The sequence below is a fragment of the Ahaetulla prasina genome, chromosome 18 (assembly GCF_028640845.1).
Source record: "Ahaetulla prasina isolate Xishuangbanna chromosome 18, ASM2864084v1, whole genome shotgun sequence".
NCBI lineage: Eukaryota > Metazoa > Chordata > Lepidosauria > Squamata > Colubridae > Ahaetulla > Ahaetulla prasina.
This window is the reverse complement of record NC_080556.1, coordinates 6,530,001-6,542,176: the sequence shown is the minus strand read 5'-3', so window position 1 is coordinate 6,542,176 and position 12,176 is coordinate 6,530,001. Positions and strand designations below refer to the sequence as shown.

Sequence of the window (12,176 nt, the reverse complement as noted above, 5' to 3'; positions counted from 1 at the left end):
TAGGATAGGATAGGATAGGATAGGATAGGATAAACAGAATTAGAACGGACCTTGGAGGTCTTCTAGTCCAACCCCCTGCTTAGGCAGGAAACCCTGCACCACTTCAGACAAATGGTTATCCAACATCTTCTTAAAAACTTCCAGTGTTGGAGCATTCACAACTTCTGGAGGCAAGTTGTTCCACTGATTAATTGTTCTAACTAGATAGATTAGATAGATAGATAGATAGATAGATAGATAGATAGATAGAGAGATAGAGAGATAGAGAGATAGATAGATAGAGATGTAGATATATACCGTATATACTCGAATATAAGCCGATCCGAGTATAAGCCGAGGTCCCCAATTTTACCCCAAAAACTGGGGTAAACTGGGGACTCGAGTATAAGCCGAGGGTGGGAAATGAGGCACCTACCGGTTGAAACCCTCCTCCCTCAGCTGAGAAGGCTGGCGGCCCCCCCCCCCCGCCCCCCCCCTGCACCGGCAGGGCTCCCGTCCGGAAAAATGTGAAAAAAAGAAAAAAAAAAACTCGAGTATAAGCCGTATATACTCGAGTATAAGCCGAGGGGCTTTAAAAAAAAAACAAAACTCGAGTATAAGCCGTATAGACCCGAGTATAAGCCGAGGGGACGTTTTTCAGCACAAAAAATGTGCTGAAAAACTCGGCTTATACTCGAGTATATACGGTATATATATATATATATATATATATAGAGAGAGAGAGAGAGAGAGAGAGAGAGAGAGAGAGAGAGAGAGAGAGAGAGAGAGAGAGATAGATAGATAGACAGACAGATGATATAGAAATATAGAGAAATAAATAGATATAGAAAGATAGATAGATAAATAGATAAGAGAGAGAGAGAGAGATAGTAGATAGATAGATAGACACAAACAGACAGACAGACAGACAGATAGTCTTGACCCTTGGCAATTGCCTCCATGAGTCCCTGCTGTTTTGGGGGCCCATTTTGGCCACCCTGGTCTTCTTCCTGGGGCAGGGAGCAAGGACCTCTTGGCCCAAAATCACCCAGCTGCCTTCGTGCCTAAGGCAGCACTCTCGCTGTTCCAGATTACTTCATACCCTTTGATGAAATACCAGAGCGAAAAGAGGGAGGCAGACTTTAGGAATGTGGAAAAGCCAGCTGGGCATGTCCTCGATTAGCCATCCTCACCCCCCAACCCTGCGAGGTAGGCGAGCACGAGCCGCTACTACCCAAGCCCAGGATTTGCCAACCTAGAGAATCTGGGCTAGCTTTTGCTGGCAGGTTCTGGGTGCTAGAAATGGTTTCATCGTTTATCTGTTCGCAGAGCTCTTGAATGGCTGCTTTGCAGAAACCTTTTGGAATGAGAAATATGAGAAATATTGTGCACATTTCTTTTTACATAAATATAAACAATATATACATACATACATACATACATACATACATACATACATACATACATATATATTCGTAGGTTTTCACGGGTATAGGTATGTAGGTCTTGGCATATTCGGGTCTTTTCCCGTGTAAGGTTGAGAGTATCTTAGCGACGTTTCGACGAGGTCTCACTCATCATCTTCAGGCTGGTGCTTTCGGCTTCATGCTTGTGCGAGCAAAGCGTGGGCGGAGCTGCCGTCTCTGTATAAATACTGGTTTATAGAGTCCCCACCTCCCCACCAGTATTTATAGAGAGACGGCAGCTCCGACCACGCTTTACTCGCACAAGCACAAAGCCGAAAGCACCAGCCTGAAGATGATGAGTGAGACCTCGTCGAAACGTCGCCAAGATACTCTCAACCCACATCCCTGCAAGGCAATTTTATTTGGTTGTGAGTCTTGCTCTCTTTCCTCTGACGGCCGGGTGCATTTTCCTTCACATGCTTCACATTTTTTGTTGTAGTTAATTAAGGGGTGCAGGATTGGCTCAAGGGCTGCTGTGTGTTTTGGGACAAGATATCTATTGTGGTCCGCCAGCGGACCTGGCAGCAGAGTGGGACAGGGAGGAGGTTGGGGAGGAACGAGGGCCAGTCCTGGAGTCGGGGGAAGGCTCGGATGAGGGCTCTGCGTCGGAGGCAGAGAGGGGGCCAGGGCCATCTGGTAGTTATGTGCTGCCTCCAGAACCTCCGGAATCTGACATCAGTGAACTAGAAGAACAGTGTGAACCTGTTCCCAGTGCACGCATGCGCAGAGCTGCCAGGAGGCAAGAACAGTTAAGACAAAAGGGGTGACTCTGGAGTAAGGCTCGGAGATGACTGACCCTTCCCATAAAGGAGGAGCAAACGGACGTGAGCCTTTGCAGGAAGCAACTTTGTTCATTCTGGTCGGTTCAAACTCTGAGAAGCTCTGTTTGACTCTGTGCTCCGTTTGGCCTTGCAAAGCTAATTGGCAATTAAGTCCCTGGCAGATGTTTCAAAGGAGATAGAGGTGGGTGCTTATCAGCATTACCTTGAAACAGTGGTGGGATTCAAATAATTTAATCAACCGGTTCTCTGCCCTAATGATTTCTTCCAACAACCAGTTCATCAAACTGCTCAGAAAGTTAACAACCGGTTCTCCCGAAGTGGTGCAAACTGGCTGAATCCCACCACTGCCTTGAAAGACTGGGGCAGAAACCTGTCGGGCTCTTCACAGACTGTTTATGAGTTGTTACGGGCTGTGAATGACCATAATCCACAGCCGTTTAAATAAAGCCTCTGGTGGCTCAACAGACTAAGACAGTCTGTTATTAACACAGCTCCTTGCAAATACTGCAGGTTCAAGTCCCACCAGGCCCAAGGTTGACTCAGCCTTCCATCCTTTATAAGGTAGGTAAAATGAGGACCCAGATTGTTGGGGGGCAATAAGTTGACTTTGTATATAATATACAAATGGATGAAGACTATTGCTTAACACAATGTAAGCCGCCCTGAGTCTTCGGAGAAGGGCGGGATATAAATGCAAATAAAAAAATAAAGAGGTTTTTTTTTGGGGACTAAGCGTGTGATTTAAGCTTTCTCGGGGAGCCTCGGTCAGAACAATATCTTCCCTCTTGACCAGGGGTGGGTTCTACTTACTTTTACTATCGGTTCGCAACCGGTAGTAAAGCTTCTGCGCATGCGCAGATTGTCCATGATGACGTCTGGGAGGCTCCGCCCACGCGCCGCTTTTACTACCAGTTCGCAAGGACCGGACCGAACCGGGAGCAACCCACACCACTGCTCTTGACCCTCAAATTTCTTCTCTTTGTTCACAATCCCAACCACTGCAATTTTTTCCCCCCCATTGCCATGCAGAATTTCGAAGGGAGGGAGTTGTGTTTTGTTTGTCTGTCCCGGTGACAGTTTTGTGGCTAAGAAACGCGCAGCCCTGCTTTTCCTGCCAAGTAAGGTGTGTTACAGGGAGGTGTGCAAATGCTCTTGGCCTGCCGGCCTGCCTGCCTTCCTGAGGTTCGAAACGATCCCAGTGAGCAATTGCAAAGGGGGGGGGGAGAAAAAATATCTGTTTTTTTATTTAATGACCCATCCTGGCCTTCGAGCCTTTCCTTTTGCAAAGTGGTAGCTGATGGACAGAGGAAAGTTGTTACTCCCAGCGGCCAAAGAGCAAAGCCAGGCTGTGAAATAACTTGGTTTGTCTACCAAAGTCCAAAGGCAGGACAGAGAGAGAGAGAGAAAAAAGACATTTTAGCTTGATTTTTATTTTTTTTCATCTTGCAAGCTGTGGGGGTTTTTTTCCTCCCCTTCCTCTGGTTTGGATGTGAAAAGGGGCTTGACGGGAAGAAATAGGTAAGTTGAGGAAGTTTAAATGTGTGACCGGAGCTTGTATGAAAAACACAATCCTGATTCGGAGTGTGTAAAAAAAAACAACAACCACAGGTGTGCGTGTGGGATTTTTGTACCGTTAGGCATCGTGTCTATCTTGTCTTATAATGAACGGATTTTTTCCCCCACATTCTTCCTATTCCAGGCTGTATTTTAGCCCCAGTGCACGATCTCGTATTTTTAAAGGGAAAAAAAATCCAGCCTTTTTGATCTGATTTCTATCTGATGGTCGTTTATTATTTTATTAATTAGAAGAATTTGCCCTGTTTTGTTTTTGTTTTTAATCTCCTCTCGACTGGCATCTTGTCGTTTTATTTCATGCTTGAGCATTAATTGCCCTGCGGTTTTGAACCACGGCAGGTTGTAGGTTTAGTGTTTGGGCCATTATTCCTGCACTCTGCTCGTCCCCTTTTTGCTTCTGAGTTTAGCTTCTGAGTTTCCAGTTGCAAAGGGTTTTTTTTTTTTACAATTTCCCACGGGTAACCAAAATTATGCAGGTAAATATAAAAGAAAAGTGAATGATTTTTAGTTTAAAAGATGAATAAAAGGGACTGCTGGAAGAGAAAACGCCATTATTGTTTTCTGGGCCAGGACAGTGGTTCCTTATTGCGAAGACGAAGCCTCATCAAGTTGCTAGTCCTCAAGTCCTGCGATCTGTTGCTGAGCAGGGCTCTCGGGCCACATATACTTCTCCCTTTGGGGGTGGCTTTGATGGGCATCGTGTCTTTATGAGGAGTTATTCAGGGGCCTGGTTACAGGTAGTCCTCGACTTAGACGACCGTAATTGAGCCCAAAATCTCCAGCGTTTAGTGAGACGTTTGTTAAGCGGGTTTTGCCTCATTGTACGGCCTTTCTGGCCACCGTTGTTAAGTGAATCCCTGCAGTTCTTTAATTAATAGTACGGTTGTTCGGCGGGACTGGCTTCCCTGTTGTCAGAGGGTCACAAAAGGGGATTGTCATAAATACGAGTAAGTTGCCTGAGTTTTGCTCATGGGATTGCTGGAGTGGTCATTAAGTGTGAAAAACAGTCATAAGCGGGGATGGGCCACTGGGGGTTCGCAGGGGTTCGGGAGAACCTCTAGCTAAGATTCTGTGCAGTTCAGAGAACCCCCCACAACTCCCACTCCTGGCTGGCGCCACCCACCCCGCCCCACCCCTCCCAGGAGCCCCCAGGCGGCCTGTTTTGGATGCAGGTAAGTCCACGGCGCATGCGGAGGCTCAGGGAGGGTGAAAAACGGGCCTACCGGAAGTTCGGGAAGTTTGGTCCTCCAGAGCAGTGGTCCCCAATCTTTCAGACCTCAGGGACCACTAAATTCATAATTTAAAATCCCGCGCGGACCACTAGTAGAATCTGCCTAATGACCGGCTGGGTAGGCGTGTCTAGGTGGTCATGTGACTGGGTGGGTGTGGCCAGCTCGATGTCAAATCGCGTTGAGTGGCGCCTCGTTGGCCTCTACTCGCGAAAACTCGATTTATACAAGGGGGAAAATGCTAGCTCGATTCACAGTGTGATTCCAATCGGGACCGAAACAAAATCGAAAAGTGTTACTGCCCCCCAAAAAAACCCTCAGCTGGGACCGAAGTCCATCGTTATTGCTGCCTCCGTGAATTCCAAATTAATTTTTTTATCTCATCACGTGATTTATTTATTTATTTCTCCCCGCCCCCACCAGTGGTCAATCATATTTTGATACCAAACAGTTGATGGAGAAGCCGGCTTTTAAATTCCAGCTCTCTGCAAATAAACCTTGGATACTGTCTGTCTGTTTGTGTCTATCTATCTATCTATCTACTATCTCTCTCTCTCTCTCTTATCTATTTATCTATCTATCTATCTTTCTATATCTATTTAAAAAAGCAAAAAAAAGCCAGGGGGCTTTTAAATATTGAAACCGGGGAGCACTTGAGAACACGCCAAGAATTTTTTATTTCAACCAAAGCCAGATTTCGACCTTCGCAAATATTATTTTTGGATCCCATTCACTGGAGGTTTCCGGAGAATGGAAAAAAACAACAACCCCAAAACCCTAATTCCTTTCATCTTTTCTCTGTTTGTCCCAGGAAAACATTTCACCTCCTTTTCAACCTTATTTGAAACCTGTCATTTACGCTCCAGATTCTTGGCTGAGCGACACATCCTTTCTGTATACCAGAGGGTGGGCTTCGCGTACTGTTCGCAACCCAGCACTGGAAATGTGAGCACACGCACACGCCATCTGCACACGCGTGCGGAATCACAAAACATGGCAGTTTGCTCAGGCGCACCGTCCACACATGCGTGCGGCGTCAAAAACACAGCGATATAGGACAGGATTGTGCCACTACAGGTTCTCCCGAACCGGCTGTATACCACTTCTCCTAGATACATTTAGGAAACGAAACGGTAACTTTTGCTGGGATGTTATCTTCAAAGAGTGCAACAAGCTTACTAAAAATTTGCTAAGGGTTGTTTGGAGCTACTGAAACTGAGAGGGGATGATGGGTTGTGCTAGGGGTGGGTTTCAAAAATTTTAGCAAGGGGTTCTCTGCCCGGTTGCTGGGTGGGGCGTGGCCATGGTAGGCGTGGCCTAGTCGGCCTCCTGCATCACGGCGAGGGGGGGCATTTTTGCCCTCCCCAGGCTCCGGAGGCTTTTCTCAAGCCTCCGGGAGGGCAAAAACAGCCTCCCCAGGCTCTGGAGGCCCTTCCTAAACTTCCGGTAGGCCTGTTTTTCACCCTCCCCGAACCTCCATGCATGCCTTGCACATACCTGCATCCAAAATAGGCCGCGTGGCAACTCCTGGGAGGGGAGGGGTGGAGTGGGTGGGGCCAGCCAGGAGTGGGATTTGTGGGTTCTCCAAACTGCACAGAATCTTAGCTAGAGGTTCTCCCGAACCCCCGCGAACCATCAGCAGCCCATCCTGGGGTTGCGCTCACCCAAGAGGGATAATCTAATTTATGCTACTCTGATCAGATTATGCTAATCCCATCCAGTTCTTATTTTGCTTAATTCTGGATGTGTTTGTGTGCGCAAGAAACTTACGTTTTTCAGCAGCTGCAAACTTTCTGGATGCGGTTTGATGCAAACACGGAGGATGGCTTCATGCAGTTACAGGAAGTCCTCGATTTATGACCGCAATTGAGCCCCAAATTTATGTTGCTAATTGAGAAATGTGTGAGTTTTTTTCTTGCTTTCGGACTGCTAGGTTGGCAGATGCTGGGACAAGTAACGGGAGCTCACTCCGTTACACGGCACTAGGGATTCAAACTGCTGAACTGCTGACCTTTTGATCGTCTTAGCCACTGAGCCATCGCATCCCCCAATTTCCTACGCACATTTCCTGCACACATATACAATTCGCTAGCCAATTTGCTAGGTTTAATAGAACAGATTTTTTTTTTATAATAGAATTTTATATTGGCCAAGTATGATTGGACACACAAGGAATTTGTCTTTGGTCCATAGGCTCTTAGTGTACATAAAAGAAAAGATACGTTCATCAAGAATTCTAAGGTACAACACTTAATGAGGGTATAAATAAGCAATCAGGAAACAATATCAATATAAATTGTAAGGATACAAGCAACAAAGTTACAGTCATGCAGTCATAAGTGGGAGGAGATGGGTGATGGGAACGATGAGAAGATTAATAGTAGTGCAGACTTAGTGAATAGTTTGACAGTGTTGAGGGAATTAATTTGTTTAGCAGAGTGATGGCGTTTGGGAAAAAACTGTTCTTGTGTGTATTTGTTCTGGTGTGCACTGCTCTGTAGTGTCATTTTGAGGGTAGGAGTTGAAACAGTTTATGTCCTGGATGTGAGGGATCTGTAAATATTTTCATGACCCTCTTCTTGATTCGTGCAGTATACAGGTCCTCAATGGAAGGCAGGTTGGTAGCAATTATTTTTTCTGCAGTTCTAATGATCCTCTGAAGTCTGTGTTTTTCTTGTTGAGTTGCAGAACCAAACTAGATAGTTATAGAGGTGCAGATGACAAGACTCAATAGTTACTCTGTAGAACTGGATCAGCAGCTCCTTGGGCAGTTTGAGCTTCCTGAGTTGGCGCCGAAAGAACATTCTTGGTTGGGCTTTTTTGATGTCGTTTTTGATGTTAGCTGTCCATTTTAGACCATAATGCAAAAACATGCCGTTAAAAGCAGCAAATGTGGACTTCCTAGGAGCTCAGAGGGGGACCCCTAGGAGAAGGGCCACCTAAGAGCTGAGTAGACCCCCCCCACCAGAGTTTTTGATAGGATTAGATGTGGGGGAGATCAAAGAGGATGTATTTATAAAATCTACCTCTCATCTCCTGGGGGTCAGGAAAAAAAGGCAAAACATCTGTTTATTGTCTGGATAAGAGGAAGGTTTAATGATTGATGGATTCCCTCTGGAGTTTTTAAGCCAGAGATCTCTGTCCCCAAGCAGATTGCAATCAGGGCACGTGAAGGCAGAAGGAGGTTGAACGGAGGAGGAGGAGGAGAAAGGGATGGAAGGAGAAGGAAGGAGGGAGGGGAGAAGGAATGCTCTCTCCTTCTCTCTCTTTCTCATTCTCTCTCTTGTTCATTCTCTCTCTCTCTCTTTCCAAAGTCCCTTTTCAGCTGCAGAGAAGCTGTGGGGGGGTGGGGGGCCTTCAAAGGATTAAGATAAGAGATAAAGTGGAAGAATGCAAGAAGGAGAGGAAGAATGTCTGGGTGGAGAAACAGATATGCAAGAATTTGGGGAATTCCTTACTTCACAGGTGCGAAGCCAGGAAAGGGTTCAACCTGAGTCCCATTTTGAGTGCAGCCATCATGGTTTATTTATTTATTTTTGTCAAGCACGTATAAGATTACAGACATAAGTATGAACGGGATTATGAATACATGAAATGGATACGAATACATGTGTACAAGTAGGCGACGCTGCTTGTACCTTACTCAGCTCTTTCTCTCCTTTTCACCGTGCTGAGGACCAGAAACTTGACAGGGCTTTGAAATTTAAAGTCGCGCCAATAAATCTTTGGCTGCTTGTTACCTTACTCAGCTCTTTCTCTCCTTTTCACCCTGCTGAGGACCAGAAACTTGACTGGGCACTGAAATTTAAAGTCGCGCCAATAAATCTTTGGCTGCTTGTACCTTACTCAGCTCTTTCTCTCCTTTTCACTCTGCTGAGGACCAGAAACTTGACAGGGCTTTGAAATTTAAAGTCGCGCCAATAAATCTTTGGCTGCTTGTACCTTACTCAGCTCTTTCTCTCCTTTTCACCGTGCTGAGGACCAGAAACTTGACAGGGCTTTGAAATTTAAAGTCGCGCCAAGTGCAGAATTCTGGGTGTAGGGTAACATATCCAGCTTCACTGCTTCGGCACCAACCCCCCCCCCCCCAGTTCTTATTCTGCCAATATTCATTTATTTTTGAAAGCACGTATGCTGTCCAGTTGTTTGGCACCATCTCATAGCCTTTTTATGTAAGAGGTTGGCTCAAAAATAAAATTCATTTAGTTGGCAAACTGAGAAGAAAAGCGGGAAAGGAAGTGGTTGGAATTCGTCTTTAGCTTTAGGCCTGTTGGGGTTTTTTATGTACACCTGAGAAGGGATTGGAAAATCCATGCAAGCAATATCATTCTGTGCAAGACATGAAGAAAATACAAATGCTATTTTGGGGATTTTATTATGCAAAGAAAAAAAAAACCCCAGGAATTTTCGGGGCAGGGATAAGACAGGTTTAAATCCTTCACTTATTGACCTGAGGACAAATGCAGATTTATTGATCAGGGATAGAGTTCGCTCTGTTTGATAATGTTATAATTAGGATTAATATCAGGTTTTGCTTCCTATGAGAACTGATGATTCCCCGTTTTTTGCAATGATCTTGGACTGCAGCAGCTGAAAATAAAAAATGACTTGGTCATCTGATAACATTTGAGTTATCAGTCAATTAAATTGTGCTTAATAACTGAACATTTGCTGACTTGGAAAGCCGTACCAAAGATCAGCTGGGCTCAGCAAAAACAAAACAACAACTAAACAGGTAAATATCATATAATATAATCCATGCTGGCTAAGGGGACCTGGCTTATTCAGAAAACAGGAACTTAGAATAACTTTACGGTCACTAACTCTACTCCACTAATCGGCATGCATTAAAATGAAATTTTGTTGCATACAGCTCTCAAAGGGTCACCACCTCCAATATACACCACATAAACACGACAAATAATAAATAAAAATTACGCATATTATACCCACCTAGATTCTACGACACTGGGATTATATATGAAGACAAAGAGAAGCCTTGATACAGGATCGCAAAAGAGTGTCTAAACCAAAGTAAGCCAGGTGGTTTTGGTGGTACAGGTAGTCCTCAACTTATGACCCAAAACTGAGCCCAACATTTCGGTTGCTAAGCGAGACGGTGATCAAGGGAATTTTGGCCCATTTCTTGTCACTGCAGCTGTGAAGTTAGTAACACAGCTATGAAGAGACTCTAGCCTCCTTAATTTGCTTGTCCGAAGGTCGCAAAACGGGATCATGTGACCCCAGGACATTGCAACGGTCATATATATGAGTCAGTGGCCTGCGACAGAGCAACCGTCATACATACAAGTCAATGGCCTGGGACACAGCAACTCTGTGTATGTGTGTGTGTGTTGTCAAATGTCCAAATTATGATCACATGACCATGAGGATACAGGACTGATTGTAAAGTGTGGAAAAAACAGCCGTAATAACTCACCTTTTTCAGTGCTGTTGTGACCTTAAATAGTCACTAAACAAATTGTTTAGTAAGGACTATCTGTGTCCATTTTCTAAAGACGGCGGGTTCCAAATTTGGAAGGCGGCAGCTGCAAAAATGCCATTTTTTTTTTGCAGCCTTGGAATTTGGGGAAAGATTGTAGGAATTTAGCACCCACCCCCTCCTAGAAGAATGAAATATTCTAGGAAATATTTTAAAAAGCAGAATATTATACCTTCCTGGATGAGAAATGGAGAAACATATTTTAAAGACAAAGGAGCTCCCTGCAACTTCCTGACTCCCCCCCACCTTTGTCAATGGGCCATTAAAAGCCTCAGCTAAGCTCACTCATTCTCCCCACCTTTGTCAATGGGCAATTAAGGCTTCAACCAAGCTCACTCAATCCCCCCATGATTTGCAACACAATACAACTGAAACTCACCACATGGCAAGGCTCAAGCAAGCTTGAGAGACAGCCAGCAAGGCTAGCTAAGACCCCCACCCCCTGGGAGTCTGACAACCAATCAGGATACTCTTCCTGTGCCCCAGAAAGGTCAAAGCTCAGAAAAATCATAAAACCAGGGAGCGCACAGGATCTGGGCCCTTTTCTGTTCAGGAACTCAAGCCATGTGATCCTGACCACCATTAAACCATCTTTCCAAGCAGCCTCCATGTTTCCAGTGTCTTTGTCCCCACTTGGAACTGAACCCAGATGGATATTTCTTCCAACAAGGTGAAGGGGAGAAATTCTGAAAGATGACCTATTAAGGGGAGGAAATGCATTTTGGCCTCTGGTTATTTCTGGTGTGATGACTAGCACCTTGAATTTTACTCTCTTAAGGAGGGGTCTGCAACCTTGGCAACTTTAAGCTTGGCGGACTTCAACTCCCAGAATTCCCCAGCCAGCTAAGCTCAAAACGACGCTATAGAGCACTGCACAGCAGAACAACTAGACACAAGAACAGTTTTTTCCCAAAGGCCATCACTCTGCTAAACAAATAATTCCCTCAACACTGTCAGACTATTTACTGAATCTGCACTACTATGAATCTTCTCATCGTTCCCATCACCAATCTCTTTCCACTTATGACTGTATGACTATAACTTGTTGCTGGCAATCCTTATGATTTATATTGATATATTGACCATCATTTGTGTTGTAAATGTTATACCTTGATGAACGTATCTTTTCTTTTATGTACACTGAGAGCATATGCACCAAGACAAATTCCTTGTGTGTCCAATCACACTTGGCCAATAAAAAGATCTATTCTATTCTGTTCTATTCTATTCTATTAGGGGACTGGAGGCTAAAACATATGAAGAACAGTTGCAGGAACTGGGTATGTCTAGTTCAATGAAAAGAAGGACTAGGGGAGACAGGATAGCAGTCTTCCAATATCTCAGGGGCTGCCCCAAAGAAGAGGGAGTCAAGCTCTTCTCCAAAGCACCTGAGGGCAGAACAAGAAGCAATGGTATTGCTAATCAATACTATTGCTAATCAATAGAATAGAATAGAATAGAATTTATTGGCCAAGTGTGATTGGACACACAAGGAATTTGTCTTGGTGCATATGCTCTCAGTGTACATAAAAGAAAAGATACGTTCATCAAGGTACAACATTTACAACACAATTGATGATCAATATATCAATATAAATCATAAGGATTGCCAGCAACAAGTTATAGTCATACAGTCATAAGT

The 12,176-nt window shown here is 44.7% G+C and overlaps 1 protein-coding gene across 5 annotated transcripts in view; it reads left to right on the top strand.

The window, feature by feature from the left end:
- The first annotated feature begins 3,390 nt into the window (after positions 1 to 3,390).
- Positions 3,391 to 12,176, top strand: part of LOC131187122 (solute carrier family 2, facilitated glucose transporter member 5-like) — a 28,710-nt gene continuing 19,924 nt past the window's right edge. For 4 of the 5 annotated variants that reach the window (XM_058161315.1, XM_058161316.1, XM_058161314.1 and 1 more), the window contains exon 1: positions 3,391 to 3,745. The gene's annotated coding sequence lies outside the window, so the exon portion shown is untranslated. The remainder of the gene's footprint in view (positions 3,746 to 12,176) is intronic. The other variant, XM_058161313.1, reaches the window with a different exon arrangement.